The 16,919-nt window shown below is 37.4% G+C and overlaps 1 pseudogene across 1 annotated transcript; it reads left to right on the top strand.

Annotated features, from left to right (window-relative positions):
- Positions 1 to 342: 342 nt before the first annotated feature.
- On the top strand, positions 343 to 13,847 carry LOC306652079 (5'-AMP-activated protein kinase subunit beta-2-like; annotated as a pseudogene). Its single transcript has 6 exons — positions 343 to 497; positions 4,240 to 4,406; positions 6,387 to 6,481; positions 6,711 to 6,831; positions 12,935 to 13,068; positions 13,731 to 13,847. The product of its transcript is annotated as a 5'-AMP-activated protein kinase subunit beta-2-like (transcript).
- Positions 13,848 to 16,919: the final 3,072 nt, after the last annotated feature.

The following is a 16,919-nucleotide window of genomic DNA, read 5'->3' as shown; positions in this document are numbered from 1 at the left end:
TTGGTGGCCTTGCCTGCCCACCAGCTAACAGGCCCATGGTCCCAGGGAGAGGGAGCGCATCACTGGAGGTGATAGGGGTGCGGGAGTGGGCACAGTACTGTGGGGGAGTCACGAGGGCGGGTTTCCAGAGTGGGGGTGGCGGGAGACCCGGAGGGCTTGTGGTTGTCCCTGTAGGCTGGGAGTTTGGGGAACCTGGGGCACGGTTTTCTGCAGCAGGGATTCCCTTCCTGGGTCCCCAGGCACAAATGTGGGGCCGGTGTGCCCCTGACACGGCCACTGGGGTGTTTGTTCCCCACCAGTATAGACCTCCGCAAGAAGTGGCCCCCTAATCGAGCTGCATCCATGGAAATCACCACCAGTGAACGGGTGTCTGGTGAGCATCACAGCACCAAGGCTGCATGCATGGAGGGCATCGTGGCCATGCCCCGGGAAAGGAGCACATGATCATGGTGGGGAGCATCATCGACCCAGGCGTCTTCAGCCTGCCAGACTCCAAGGTACTCGTCTCTGCGCCCCCTACTGTGGCGGTGCAGCTGCTGCTTGGCTTCCAGACTCCTCCTCCTTTCCTTGGCTCCTTTTCATCACACTAAACTCGGTTAGGAGAATTTTTTTTTTCTTAATTAAAGGGATATTCCGGGTAAAGGTGTTGGATCATAAATTCTTCTTGTGGTGCTGCCTCAATATAAGGCACACGTGAAATTCTTGTTTTCTTGGTGGTTTGACCAAGGCTTGAGCCACATATTTAGGGCAGAAACCATAGACATCTCTCCCTGCCCTCACCATTCTTGGTTCTTCTAACAATTTATAGATTGTAAGCGTTGGTGGAAAACTTGAGGGGGTAGATTGCTTGAGCCATTGGCCCTAGCTCAGTTGCTTACATTTTCCTTGAAATGGCTGTGATTTTTTTTTTCCTAGAATTTTCTGTTTGGATCCTTTTTGCTCTTTTTAGGAACTCTGCACTTTAGGTTCTTTTCCCCTTTGTCATGGTTGTGAGCACCCACTACTTGTTAACTAGAATATTTGTGCCTAGACTTGGAAATCAATAAAGGGCATCATTTAGTTGACTGTTCAGTTTTTGTGCTATATTTTGTAGTTGTGATGACTGTGCTTTCAGGCCAGCTGTGCTTTCAGGCCAACTTCTCAGGTGAGAGAGCCTGTGATTCCCAGATTGCTCCACTCCACAGTAGTCCTTCAAGATGTTTCCTTAGCCTAAAATCAACAATTTATTACTTCTCTGAAAACCTTGCTTTCAATTGAAGGAGTTACAGAGAGAGGTCAATTTTGTTCCCCCCTAACAGAAAATACAGATGGAGCTGACAACAATGTGATTACCATCCTAATGTTTCTAATAACTTAGGAGTGTCAGCATAAATATATTTAATTCTTCCTGGTAGGCTGTTCAGGGGTGAAATAGAAAAATGGAGGGATTGAGGCAATTGGGGGATATGTTTAAGGCTTTAGAGAGAAATTAGCTTTATTTGTCATAGCAGTAGTACATGGAATTTGGATGCTATGGTTTATTTTTTTGGATACCAATTGAGAACATCATCATAGAGGGAGAAATAAGAGTGGTTGAAAGGGGCATTTCATGGGGCTTTTACTCCATTTCTTTCTTTCCTCTCCCACTTCAGAACTTCTTCTTCATCATGTGGTCTGTCTACCCAGCCATCTGTATTTACTTCATTAAAGCTTTTCCAAAGTGATTGGCCTCATTGTATTTTTACTCCTTTTTCTATATCAATGACTAAGGATTTAAGTACATTGTATTTGTCAAACCATGAATGAAGTTTTTGTTGTCCTGAATTAAAGCCAAATTTTTCTGTGTGAATTTGGGCCTGTTCTGGGTCATTCTTTCCCTCACACCAATCTTGCCATTTGGCAAAAAAGAAAATGGTTCATGTAATTCTTATGGTCCCACCCAAATCTAAGGGTTTTTGACTTACCCTTTTCTTTCCTCCATATTTTACTGAAGCCTCTTCAAACTATAATTTTAATTGTTGTTTTGCCTCTTTTATCAGTGGTTCCACTGTTTTACTTAAAGCAATTGACCTTTTTTCTAGTCATCTGCATTAGAATCCTACCACAGAAATGTCATGTCATAAGCGGAAGGTCATTGCTTGAAATGTTGGAGCATTAGTAGCTTGTGGCTTTCAGTTACTAAATGAAAAATCCTAAGTTGTAAAATAATTGATAGAAACAGTGGCAGTGGGGCCTCCATTGGATGCCAGCCTTTTTCAGCAGACCAATTCAATGGCTCTCAATCTTATTTATGTATTGAAATCACCTGAGATTTGTTTAAGTACTTGATGGAAAATTTGCATCATTTACAATGTAGGGAGAACAGTATAATAAACTCTGTGTACCTCTCACCAAGTTTAGATATTGATCCAAGCATGAATGAATGTATATCACCCATACCATAATCTACTACTCCTCCACCAATTTTTTGAAACAAATTCCAGATGATATAACAAATTATGATGTACCTCAAAAGATGAGGCATTTTCTCTATTCTAACATAATCACAGTCTTATCTGGAATGACTTTAAAAATGGATTCCCAGATCCTAGGTCTGAATCAGAATATCAGGTTATTCTTAAGCATATGCAAAATTTCCTGTCTAATGCAACCATTCAGACAGAATTCATTGCTTTTAGAATATGGATACTAGGTTTTCTTTTATGCTAATTTCTTATAATATTGTAAAAGCCTCTTCAGTTTTCTATTTTCAGACTTTTTCTTTCTTTTAGTGAATTAAGTAATTAATCTGTGCTTCTGTGGCTGGAACCCAAGGTCTCTTGCATTATAGGCAAGTGCTCTACCACCGAGCTACATCCCCAGACTTTGAATTTTATTTTAGATTATGTGCCTGGTTTCTCAGACTGTAGTTTTGAGGAATAGTGAGAGATAGTAGAGAAACTACACTTTTCCATTTCCCACAACCACCACACACAAAAAATCCTAAGCAAATAAGCTAGTCTCTTTTTAATGCACTTTATTTTGTTTGGTAATATCTTTACTTAACAGTGTAAAGTCATTTTTATCTGTTATCAGTTTAAGGAAGGGCTTAGCAAACATTTTCTGTAAGGGACCACATGGTAAATAATTTAGACTATGTGGATAATACAGTCTTTCACAACTGCTTCCACGGTGGTGTGAAAACAGCTGTAGATAATAGGCATACAAATGAGTATAGCTATTTTTCCGTAAAACTTTATAAAAGCACCTGGCTTACTGGCTGCTCTTTGCCAACTATTGTTCTAAAGGGTTGGCAATAAAAAAAATAAAATAAACTAAGGAGCTAATATTTTTCAGAATCCTGCAAACTTTATTTGATTGTATAATTGTTTTTGTTATAGGAAAATATTTTTTATTGTCTTTTGCTGTTTGAGGTGCCAAAATTTGCATTCCTATACTTCAAATAGAATAAACCTGTCATAGGTGAGCAAGTATGATTTCATAACCACTTTTTTGTTCTAGTACTGCCTCTCACTAGCTAGGCCAACTCCTCTACCACTAAGCTACATTCCCACCCACTATTTCTCCATTTTATAAAATCAATGATCAGTTTTTTTTATTTTAATTAATTAACTGATTAATCTGTGGTTCTGAGGCTTGAACACAGGGCCTTGCATAGGCAACAAAAGTGCTCTGGAACTGAGCTACTTTCCCAGACCTTTAATATTAAATTTTTAATGTCCCTTCTTTTTATAAATTATTAGCTAAAATAGAGTTTATGAATTTTTTATGAAGTTTGGTATCTTTAACTTTCTTTATAATTGATAATTGAGTGCTATTTATAGTTGCTTGTGAAAGATATATACCTGACTTAATTTTTTAAAATATAGCCATCTTTGGCTTTCATTTTTTTCTCTCTCTTAAGAGGTACTCAGAAGCATGTAATAATTGCATGCTTATGAATTTACCTGGCAGTAGGGAGTAGGGTTTTCTTTTTCTTTTCTTTTTTTTAAAGGGCAATTTTGAGGCTCTGAAAGGGTAAGTAATATATGCAAACTCAAAAGGTAGACTATGATTTATGCAGCACTTGCACATAAGCCATTTGAACATTTTTAATTCCAAATGAGTTCTTTTTCTATGTAAAAATCTGATTTATTCTAATTTTAAGGCTTATTTCCTGAGCTAAAGCCTGGCACCCACCCCTCTCTACTTTAAGAAGGAGAATGATCTTTTTAAGAATTCTTGGGTCACAATTTATTCTAGGAATAACCTACTCTACAGCTCCATGAGGATAAAGAGTTTGTATCATGGCAGCAGGATTTGGTCAACTCCATAAAGCCCACACAGCAGGCCCAGCCTACTGTTATCCACTGGTCCAAAGGAGGCAAGAAGGTCTTCATTTCTGGGTCTTTCAACAACTGGAGCACCAAGATTCTACTGATTAAGAGGTGAAGGTAAGTGCTTTGGTTGAGACTGAGGGGTCCATGAATAGAACCTGACCTGTTATCCTTTCTAATAAGAGTGAACAGGCTGGACTTCCCACCTCTTACCACTAGATGCTTTCTTTGGAATATGTCCTATTCTGTGAACACTTTCTTTGGAATATGTCCTATTCTATGAACACTTAGTATCTATGTCATTTTTTTTTAACCTCATTGTGTGTCAGATACTTTACCACTTAGAATATCATTACCTCAAGGGAATTTATAATAGCTTTGTGGATGTATCCTTTAGGATGGTGTTACACAGGTCTTTTCTATGCTTGGAGGAAGCCTGTAACTGACAGAATCTGTTGCTGTGACTTCTGCACTAAAGCAAAATGCACCATAAAATTTGAGGTGGTAGTGTTATGTGGTACTTGCAGAGCAATGATGAATTAAATGATTACTAGAATGTTCCAGATAACCAGATAGATCATTGTACAGTAATGGCTCACCAAAATATGGAAAGTACCTTAAGGACTCTTATATCCCAAATCTGTTAAGGTACTTATACTTATGAGGGATCAGTTCTGCTAGAGCAAAATATTTATACCAAGATGAACCATTTTGGGAGATCATTGACTATTTTTTTCTAGGCATTGGCTTAAGAACCAAAGTTGTTGGAAGGGTTGGAAACACATGTCCAAGATAATATAGATAAAGAGATTGAATGTATACATTATTGCTGGGGTCCAGCCCTAGCAGGGGTCGTAGTGGTCACAGGTGATGGAGTAGGTGTACGTGAGGTGGAGAACAAAGCAACACAAACTCAAGGAATGGATGCTAAGTTCTAAATTTTATTTTTTTTCCCAGCCAGCTTTTTATACATTAAATGGTTGATAGTTACACATGTTTTTCCAGAACAGGAAAAGATCACAGATCACAAGGAAAATAATAAAAATATCTTGTATAATCATTACTAGGCAAGGCAATGAAGTATTCTAATTATTTTTAGTAATTGCTTACTTGTGATAACTTATAACTAAACAATAAGACATATTAATATTGCTTAACTAATCATAAAGGTTAAAGCAAGTTCAGCAAGGTTGAGTAAATGTCAGTTGTTTGGCTACTGCTGTGGTTAATAAGTGCTAGACAGTTTAAGCTAACAATAATATGACATAATCTTCTACTGTGTAAACTTAACATTAAGGAACTTTTTCTCTGGGGGATAGGTGGCCAAAAATATTTACAGCATTTAGTAAATCGTAATCTTTAAAAATGGAATATTTTGCCCTCTTGTATATATACTTTCAAACCAGATTATATTTAGAGTTTACATCTAAATATCCTGTGGGAGATAATGGAGGGTCTAAATCCAGGGGCTTAAGAGGCATCCCTCTGTAAGTATGTCATGGCTTTCCATTAATTAAATAAGCATTGTCATAAGGTGTTTTAAATGTAGGAACTCTATTTTCTTTATTTCTTCTGTTCCTGTTAATCATTCCTCATGAGGTTGGAGTTATTTGCCTACATACTTCCGGTCATCTGAGAGTAGTCAACAGGGGATCAGCAGCTAGAATCTATTTTTGTATTTTCTCATAACATTCTGGGTTACTCAAAGTTTCATTACAAATGACTAAATCTGAAATCATTGCTCCATTAGAAGTCTGGTTTTTATGTTTTAACCCTTGTTCTGTTAAGACCCCTGTTTTCAGGGAAAACACATAAAATATTAATAGTAAACCTACACATATTAAGCAAGGAAGGAAAGTCTGCAACCGAATTCCCAATACGATCAGACTTTGCAAACAACTTCATTACTCAGCGGAATTCTTGTCAAGCATTGAGGGGAATTGCAGGTGGCGTAACACATTATTTTTCACACAAGGGACACAGTGGCTTAGGGATATGGGAAGTCATTGGTATAATACTATAATTACCACTTGGTTTTCTATATTCTGTCTTCTTAAAGGAACTTGATTGACCTTCTGTTTTCTACTACAGCCATAATGACCTCATTGCCATCTTAGGTCTCCCTGTGGGGAGAGAACCAATACAAGTTCTTTATAGGTGGACAGTGGGTTCATGATCCATCAGAGGTAAGGCATTGAGCCCCAAAGTCACCCTGACTTAGCAGCCTCATTTTAACTATCATTGCTCTCTGAATTGATGGTAGCAGTTCCTTTACCCTAAAGGATTACTCTGGATAAAAGATGGAGATGCTGAGCGTTATCATTTGTAACTTTTAGTAGACACAGAGAGGAGACTGGGTGTAAAAGAGGGATTTGAAAAGGGAATTCAAGAATTTTTTTCTGCTTATTGTTTCACCCTATGGTTACCAGTCAGCTTGGCAAGATTAGCAATTTGACCCATGTCAAGAAATCTGATTTTGAGGTGTTTGATGCTTTACAACTAGATTCTATGGAAAACTCTGAGACATCTTGTCCAGGTAATTTTATAATATTTGCTCTCTTTTGCCTTGTCTTTCTTCAACCCAGAAGTGGTTTTTAAATTTCCTTCTTTTTTTTTTTGTCAGTCTTTTATTAATCTCTGTCTTTCTAGAATTCTTTAATTAGTGCATGATAATTATACATAGTACACTATGGTACATGTACATAACATAATTTGATCAACTTAATATCCTTCCCTTCCTCCCTCCCCTGATCCCCTTTCTTTATTCTACTGGTCTTTCTTTTCTTTTCATGATTTCTTCCTTAATTTTTTTCAGTCTTCCACATCAAAATTTTTTTAAAAAAATTAAGACCTAAAATGTCCATAACAAAGCCTCCTTTATTGCAAACCTCCTCAAAGACCACCTGTACTCAGGCATGCATTTCTTTTTCAATTTGATTCATATTTGGAGACTGTACTTAAATCCAAATGGCTAACTCCTCAGAAGCATGTTTTAAGAAAAGAACAGACTAAAAGTGTAAAAATCGTAAGACAACAATGGATGACTTTTGGTTTTCCATAGTGGAAAAAATCCCATCTTAGAAAAGAAACAATAACCCAGACACTCATTGTGGAAAGTGTTATTTATGCTTGAGAAAATGGTGTCCCTAGAGAGGAAACTCTGTTGTGACTCTGGAGAAAAATGTAAGTTGACACCAAACTTGTTTCTTCATTGAGAGTTCTAGCAAATAATTATTTCACTAAATGTGACTGAGGTATTGGCCATTTGAAACAAATTGGTCTTAAATTATCAGAATTTATCAGAAATTGTCTAATGAATATAAGTACTTTGGCAAAGCATCTCTGTTTTTTAACTTCCAAGGACTCAAACTGATCAGAGTCCATATATAAGCACTGAAAGTAGCAAAATTGATGTAGCAAAATTCTTGGGAGAGAGAATTTATATACAAAGATAAAATACTGAAAATATTATAAGTTATAGTTACCTTTCCCCTCTCAATCAGCAGGAAAGAAGTCATCGTGGAGTGAAAAATCAATGAATGTAATCAGTGCTTTAAAGTCTTCAGCACCAAATCTAATCTTACTCAGCACAAGAGAATTCACACTGGAGAAAAACCCTATGACTGTAATCAATGTGGAAAATCCTTCAGCAGCAGGTCTTACCTTACCATTCATAGGAGGATCCGTAATGGGGAGAAGCCCTACAAAAGGAATCACTGTGGAAAAGCCTTTAGTGACCCCTCATCCCTCAGACTGCACATAAGAATTCACACCAGAGAAAAGCCCTACAAATGTAACCAGTGTTTCCACATCTTCCACACCAGTTGTACCTTCAAAAGCCACAAGAGAATCCATACAGGGAGAACCACCAATAATGTAATCAGTGTGGGAAGGCCTTCAGCACGAGGTTCTCTCTCACTGGACACAACAGCATTCACATAGGGGAGAAACCGTACAAGTGCCATAACTGTAGGAAAACCTTCAGGAGGAGCTCCTGACTCAGCACATGAGGACTCATATGGGAGAGAAACCCTATGAATGCAATGAGTGTGGGAAAGCCTTCAGCAGCAACTTTTCTCTGTGCACAAGAGAATACACACTGGAGAGAAATCTTACGAGTGCAGTGACTGTGGGAAAGTCTTTAATAATCTCTCTGCTGTTAAGAAGCACTTAAGAACTCACACTGGAGAAAAACCCTATGAATGTAACCATTGTGGGAAATCTTTCACCAGCAACTCCTACCTCTCTGTGCACAAGAGAATACATAACAGGTGGATATGAGTTGCCATGAGAAATTACTGTGGAAATTATTACAAGAAAGCACTTGACCTCTTACCCTAAGACAGCCCGAGAAAACTCACACCAGATAAACAAGTTATCTGTTTCTGCCTGACAAATCATTCCCCAAAACTTTTGACTTATAACAAGAAGCATTTATTATTTCACAGTTCCCATAAGGAATTCAGGAACAGTTTAGCTTTGTAGTTCTGGCTCAGGATCTCATGTGGTTTCAGTCCAGATGTCAGGCAGGCTGTGGTCAATAGGTCAAGATGGCTCACACATGCCTGGAAATTCGTTGCTGGATGTTGACAGGAGACTTTCAGTTCCTGAGCACATAGGCCTCTCCACGTGGCTAAGTAGTTTTACAGTGTGGCAGCAGGTTCCCCTCAAAGCAAGTGATGCAAGAGAGGGCCACAGAAGACACCATGTCTTTTACAATGTAGGTGCAGAAAGATATGTTTTCACCTCTTATGTGGAATTGGTTGCACAGACCAGTTGTGATGCAGTGTGGGAGAAGATCACAGAACAGGGTACCTGCAAGTTCTTTCCCCTCAGCGGCACCTTCCATTCCCGTCTAGTTGTTGGATCAGCTGTCTTGGCTCCAAGTCCTCTCTGCTTCCCTGGAGAGCCTGTCTGCCATCAAGTCCTCAGCCAATTTCTTCTTCAGTTTTTTCATTTTCCACATCTGTCTCCGGATGTCTGCACAAGTTACTGGTTGGCACCAAAAGTCGGCTGGGAACTGAGGTTGCTGCAGGCTCCTCCATGGCTGCAGAGTTCATCCTGTTCGCTCCACTCCCGATACCCAGACAGGCTGTGGCTTGCTGGGAAATGAAATCTAAATTTAATTTTTAAAAGTAATATTTTAATTTTGTTTTTTATTTCCATTTATTCTCAGGAATGGTCTGAATCTTTATATATGTGCACATTTCTTATAAAAACATTTAGATCCTATTCTTTATACCAAATAGTCTGTCTGGTTGGTGTACTTTAACTTTTTAACCAAGTACCTACAGTAAGACATTTATTTTACCTTGCAGCCCAATACACACATACACAGATGTACAGTAATGTAATATGTGGTATAATGTTTGTCTTTATTCCCTGTGATGTATTCTTTTCTGTTTTTTAAAAATATTTATTTATTTATTTTGGTACTGAAATTGAACTCAGAGACCCTCTACCAACTGAGCCATAACCACAACCCCTTTTATTTTGAAACAGGGTCTCACTAACTCGCTCTGACTGTCCTTGAACTTCAGATCCTCCTGCCTCAGCCTTTTGGGTCACTGGGATTACAGGCCTCTATCACAGCACATGGCTGCTATTGTATTTGTTACAGCCCATTAGTGGGCTCTAGCCTATTGTTTGAAAACTCGTTCTAGTAATGTTTCAAGTTTTCCATTGATCTTTGGTGGTATTACCCAGCAGAGATGTGCCTTGTTTCTCTTACTGCAACCTCATCTTAACCCGCCAGTTTGATAAATCGGTTGGCAATTCTGTAGTTTTATGAGATCCTACAAGTATAGTAGTCATTGGGTAAAAGTAGCTTGAAAAACAACCACACACACAATATCAAGCAATTCTTTTGAATATAATCAAAATTTTGTAAATTTTTGATTTAAGAAATTCCCTGGTATGGGAAAAGATCTCTATATAGTTTTTTTTTTTTTTTTTTTTTTTTTTTTTGCAGTTCTGAGGATTGAACCCAGGGCCCTGTGCTTGCAAGGCCACTCTACCAGCTTAGATATATCCCCAGCCCTTTTGTTTCCTATAATATCGTTTTTTTCCAGGACCTTCATCTCTACTTAATTTACTATGTCAGTAATGCAAATATTCTCCAAACCACATTCATAATTAGTTTTGCAACTTTACAGTAAGCTATGACTGTCTAAGGAACTGTGCACTGTATTTACACTGATTATTCTTCTCACTTTGAGTTCAAAACTCGCCTCTGCTAAGTAGTTTTACCATCGTGGACAAGGCCCTCAATTCTTTTGGTTCTGTATTCAATAACAGTAAAATCAGGGGTTGGAGACAGTGTTTCTCAGCAATCACAAGTCCTGAAGTGGAACATATTAATAATCATAGGGCATAAGAGTGACGTGTTGTTCCTAAAACTGCATGGTATAATAATTATTTATGAAATTTTGGATAATAAATTTTTCATTATATAAGCTCTCAAAGTTAAGCTAGACTTTCTTTTTTGACTGGTGGACAGAGATTTAAAAGGGTTTAAAGATACCAAATTAAATTATGGGGCCACTGGTAACTACATTTTTGCATTATATGATTGTAGCAAAGCAACCAATGAATAATAGTCAATCATGGCTCTACAAAGAGAAGACCAGCATACTTTTGATATTTCTTACTTCCCTCTTTCACGTAATTTCCTAATCCATTCTGGTAAGCCTTAGAAAACAGTATTATTAGGTTTAAATTTGCACTAAGTTTAATGTAGCCAGTTACTTTAACAATTTGTATTTTTTTGAATGATGATGATGATAAAGTAATTTAAAAAAAGAAATCTGTGTACTACCCAGCAGTGTTTTGTGGATTACATGACATAATAACTGGATGTGCTTTGGAAAGTTTTTAAGATATTGTAAAATATCACTGTATTTATTAATTTTGCTTTTGCTTCATATATGTTTAACTGAAATTGGCTCTTTAAATGAACTATTATAATCTTCCACTGGAGACTATAAAACATTTTTTTAAATCTAAAAAAAATCAGGTTTCTTTATTGTTAATTTTTTTTTCTTCTAGGATGCATTATTTTTTCCATTTTGAAGTATAATTTACATACCATAAAATTCATCCTTTTAAATTGTACATTTTCATAAGTTTTAGTACATTCACAGTTGTGTTACATTACCACTAGTTCCAGAGCATTTTTATCATCCCCAGAAGGAATCCTGTACCCATTTGCACTCAATTTCCATTCCTTCCTCTCTCATATGCCTATCATCCACAAGTTTACTTTCTGTCTTTATGGATTTGTCTATTTATGGTGCTTTTCATGAGACTCTTTCACTTAGCTTAATGTTTTCACGGTTCATTCATATTGAAACATGTATCTATTTATGACATAATAATATTCCATGGTATCAACATACCATTTCATTTATTTGTTATTGATAGACATTTGTATTGTTTCTGTTTTTTGGTACAGTAAACATTAACATATAAGTTTTCATGTGGGCATATATATTGTGGATATATACCTGGGAATGTAATTGTTGGGTCACTTGTCAACTTTCTGTTTAACTCTTTGAAGTGGCTATGCTATTGTAGATTCCCACTGGCAATGGAAATATTGTCACCTGAAAGTTCCAACTTCTCCATCTTTGCTAGTATTTGACACCATCCAGTGGAGTCAATTTGGCACGGGAGAAAAACGAGCAGCAAGACTCTTGAATTTGAAGCAGTTTATTGATGATTCAGGAACCTGGAACACCGGCAAGTGAGGAGAGCTGGTTTATATTCCCTCCAGGAGGTGAAGGGTATGGCCAATGCTAGTTATGCCAAGATCAGGCAAGGAGCTAGCTGTCCAATCATGGTAAAGGTCAAACAGGCATGAGCAGGAGCAATGGGGAATACATGTGCATGCCTTGTGTGCGTGGACTTATTTGAATATGGCCAATGATAAAGCACTTGGGTGTGTCTATGTTCACCGACTTCCTCACCACTGATGTGATCAAAAGAACTTCTGGCTGTTGCCAGGTGCCATCTTGGCGTAGTCCACATGGCATAGCCCCCAACAAGTATTCATGAGTTTGTCATTTTAATTATAGCCATCCTAGTGAGAATTATAATTATAGCCATCCTAATAAGATGAAATGGCATCTTATTGTGATTTTGATTTGCATTTCCCTAATGACTATTACATAGCTCTTGTTCCTATTGCTGCAGTCATTTTAGTATCAGAAATCTTAGAATTTGTAAACTTGTTATGTATTGCTTGAGTGCAGGGAAAATGAAATCTAATTTCTTCATATTGTTTGAAAGTTTGCAAGGCCTCTTCACATCCATTATTTCTTTAGTTTCTTCAATAACATTGGAAATAGATCAAGGATTCTTTTTATTTTTAAGGATGAGGAAATTGATTGTGGTAAAGGTTGTAAAGCTGATAAATAGGGTAGCTCTTTCCTTAGCTCAAGTCTATGACCCCTCTCCTCTTCATGGAATCTTGTTGCCATGTTTGGCAGCTTTTTCCTTGCACTACTTGACACTTGTAGACCCAATGAGTTAAAAGTTTTGATCCATGAAATCTTTATTAAATATTAGTGGCCATGTATTTTTCTATGCATTGTCCTAATTTTTGTACTTTTCCTCATATTTGTGGAAATATCTTTTAGATCTTTCCAGCTCACCCCCTTGGCCTTATGGTCAAGAAATGTATGTATTTTGATGTGAAGAGTGATTCAAATCCCCGCCCATCCTTCCTCCTCACCTACTCCAAGTTATTCTGAACAGGGACACTAATATTTCTGTAAGTATCCTGAGAATATTGCTGGAGGATCTGGGGAACTGTAGGATTAATTTTGCCAAAATTCAGTAATACTAGTGGTTGGGATTACTATAAAGGTATATTGAGATTATAAATCATATACATAGGAATAGCACTATAGACTCCTGTTATCAAGGCTGGTTTGTTAACTTATTCAGGAACTAAAATCAAAGCTTATTGTTGTCTCTGTTCCTAAAAAAAAATCAGGAGCACAGTGTATTCTAGAACCAATTTCTGAGATTTCTATTGCAACATGAGATAAGGAATACTTATCATTTGGGGATATACAAAAGAGTTACAATTTTTGCTTACATATAATTGACTTCTGTATTTATTCTCATTGATTCTCACTAAGATTACTTTTGCCATTTAATATAAATCTTCCATAGTTGTTGTAGGTAACATTTTCATTTTAGCTCCATTAAGATTAGCAGATCTTGATGCTCAGGGTTTCTGCCATGAACTGAGAATTTTCCAAATTTTCTGTAATAAGAATGTATTATTGACACATACTGGAGTGGATACACTATTGAAAGGAGATAAAGATAAGGTGTTCTTAACAGTCCCATAAAGCTCTGAGAAAGAGAAATTTGATGGTTTGTTCCATGCAACTGTTATTCTTTTAATTTTTTTTTGTCTCTTAGTGTGATCTAACCTTACTTTCTGAGCCCACCCGTGTTATGCTGAACTATCTCTATGCATTTTCTATAAAGGCAAGTGGTGTCCGTGGTTCTTCATATTTCAGCTATATGAAAGGTTAGGGGTAACATGTTGTACAGTGGTTACTGACTCAGCTACCTCATTTTACCTGAAATTGACAGTAATGGTTAAGAAGAACTTACTTTTTAGCTAATGGGTCATTTGTTACTAATTTCATTCTCTGTGTCTGTGTTCTGGCTAACTGACTTGTCCAGTGATTGAACGGTCTATTTTATTTACCAGTTTCATTTTGGGTGACTAGAACCTTTATACCACCTACTTATTTGAGTTCATAGCAGTAAGACATCATTTGCAGAAGTCAGGATTAGCTTCTAATTCAAAGAATACTTGAATGTGATAGTAAGACTTCTTTCTCCCATTTTAAATGTGGAATTGAGCTACTTTTAAGTGCCACTATTGTATATACCCAAATGTTTGCTCCTGTCCTGTACAGTAGGTAAAGGAGAAATGTGACCAGATTTGCCCTGTCCCCTCTAGCTCTAGAGTTCTCCTTGCTTTCTCTGCTATTTTAGATTCTGGGTTGAAAATATCCATTCTGTTCTATCATGTCGTGTTTGTGGTTAGGCTGTTAGAATAAACTTATATATCTCTGTATCTCTGTGACTGTCAAACTAAGCTGTGATCAGAATAACCTGGAAAGTTTCTGAGCATACAGATTCAGTGGCTCCATCTGCAAAAATTTCAAATAAGAGCATTGAGATCCAGTAACATCCCCAACCCTTTTTGGGTTATTTTTACTTTGAAACAGGATCTCACTAAGTTTCTGAGGCTGTCTTTGAACTTGTGATCCTCCTGCCTCAGCCTCCCATGTCACTGAGATTATAGCCATGGAGCACCATGCATTGCACACTACTTTTATTTTTTAGATGTGTGTAGCTAGATTATGGAAATTGTTGGTAGAATGACTGCAATAGATGATGTGGTAATGTAGAAAATTTAAAAATATATCTTTGAATTTCACTTTTATAATTACCTTGTGAGCTATTATTTTTAAAACCAGTTTTATAAACAGTAATTAACAGAAAGGACTGAGGTTCAATCTTCTTATCCTAATTCCATGTTATATCCTCTGCATCATCATGCCATGTTTACCAAATAGGTCTTTCTTTTACCTGTTTCTCCTTTCTACAAAATTTTTGCTGGGATTGTGTGTGCTGGTGTGTTTTACTAGGGGTCAAACCCAGGGCATGTGCATGCTAGGCATGTGCTGAGCTCCAACTCAGCATTTTAATTTAATCTGGAGACAGGATCTTACTAAGTAGCCCAGGCTGACCTCGAACTTGCCTTAGCCCACTGAGTAACTAGTATTACAGGCATACACCACCATGACCAACTGAAGTTGTATTTTTACCCACCTGTTGTCATATTTAGGCTATGTGTCAGCATATTCTGGCTAAAGTGTTAACCTGAGATGCATTTATTAAGGATTCTACAGTACAGGGGGGAAGGTAGGAAAATATATTTGTTTCTAAATTAGATTGACTAGGGTACTTTGGCTAATGAACAAAAAATGACACCATGATTCCAACAAGGCCAAACTTCAATTGGCTTGTGCTTTCTAAAGCATCTTTTTCTGGTCTACTTGACTTGTGGACTTTTGCTTTATCCCTTCTAAACCCACCCCACCTCTCCAGCAGTAACAAGGACCAATGACAGAGGTGGTTTGGGAACATTCTGAATCTCTCTTCACCATTCCCTCTGGCCTCTTTGGTAACCATCCAGCATCACATATGCAGTTCTGGAGTTCCACCTGCCTTTGCCTAACATCTCCTGTCTCCTTGTGCACTTAAATTGACTGAAGATGAACTGCTTAATGTTTTCTGTCCAGTTAGCACTTTTCATGCACTCATTCATATTCTGAAAGAAGCTCCTGTCTTGAGTTTTCCTTTTGTCAGAAATCAGAAGGCCTAAGGTAATACACTATGTATTTTAAGACCCCCCAGTAGTTTTTCACATATTTCTACACTACATGGAATCTAATTTCCTTTCACTACTGCTTCCAAAATCCTTAATAGTGACAGTTTTTGAGAAGATCAAGTAGAGATATTAGGTATCTGAAGGAGTCAAGATTACTGCAGGCCTGTGTACCTGGATCTTAAGGGGGGAAACTCTGACTTCCATTCCCATTGATAACTCAGAACTGTGACCCTACACCTCTTCTTATTTTCAGAGATTTCTGTTATCAATTACAAATTTGAAGTTCTGGGTCACAACTACAAGTTGGGGTTTAGAACTGAATAGTTCCATGGGTGTTGTCTTTAACAGGGCTTTATAAAATAAGAGAAAGGGAATTTGGACAGGCTAAGGACATTTTAAATACACAAATGTTTGGAAATGTTTGTTATAACGTGAAGGTGGTGTTTCTCTTCCCCAATTAGTAGAGTTGCATTCTGTAGATTGTCTGGGAGAGTGATTTACAGTAAGAGATCTATAGATAAAATAAAAGGAATTGACAATCCAGAGATCCACCAGATCAAGAGCTAGTCTGGTTTGAGAGGATTCTTAGGATAGCATCATATTTTCAGATGCAGCAGAGAATGTGGTAGCAACTACAACTAGATGAACTAAAAGTTTAGGAGAAAAGGTAGAACTCTCCAAGGTGAACTGAGATCAATAGTCATTTTATCCTCTGGGGCCATTTGCTGATTATGGGTCTGGACTATGTATGACCTTCACCTATTTAGAGAATATCTGTTAAGGTAATAAATCTAGCAGTTTGAGCTAATAGAGTGTGAGTTGGAAACTTGAGGGACTTCAGACATGCAGCCGGTTTTCCCCCAAAGGACACTTACTATATGAAACCTGTAAAGAGACATCACAAAATCTTATAAGAAGCAGAGTAAAATCTCTTAAAGTGTTATGATGCTAAGGTCATAAAGACTAACTAAAGCAAGGGGACTCAACTGAAGCATATGGTTCCAAAACATTTTCCAAGTATTAAAGTAAGGTAGAGTATTATAACCAAAGAGCTTCCCAAAATGTGCTTGAGGAAGCAAACTAAATACCAGAACAAAACTCAAGGATATCAGCCAGAATCAAAAATATGTATCTCTCAACATGGTAAACAGGTAAACAGCTACCATGATTGACAGCCAATCAAAAATTACTAGGAA

This window comes from Sciurus vulgaris (assembly GCF_902686455.1).
Source record: "Sciurus vulgaris genome assembly, contig: HiC_scaffold_632_arrow_ctg1, whole genome shotgun sequence".
NCBI classification, from domain to species: Eukaryota; Metazoa; Chordata; class Mammalia; order Rodentia; family Sciuridae; genus Sciurus; species Sciurus vulgaris.
This window is presented reverse-complemented; position numbering and strand designations above follow the sequence as displayed.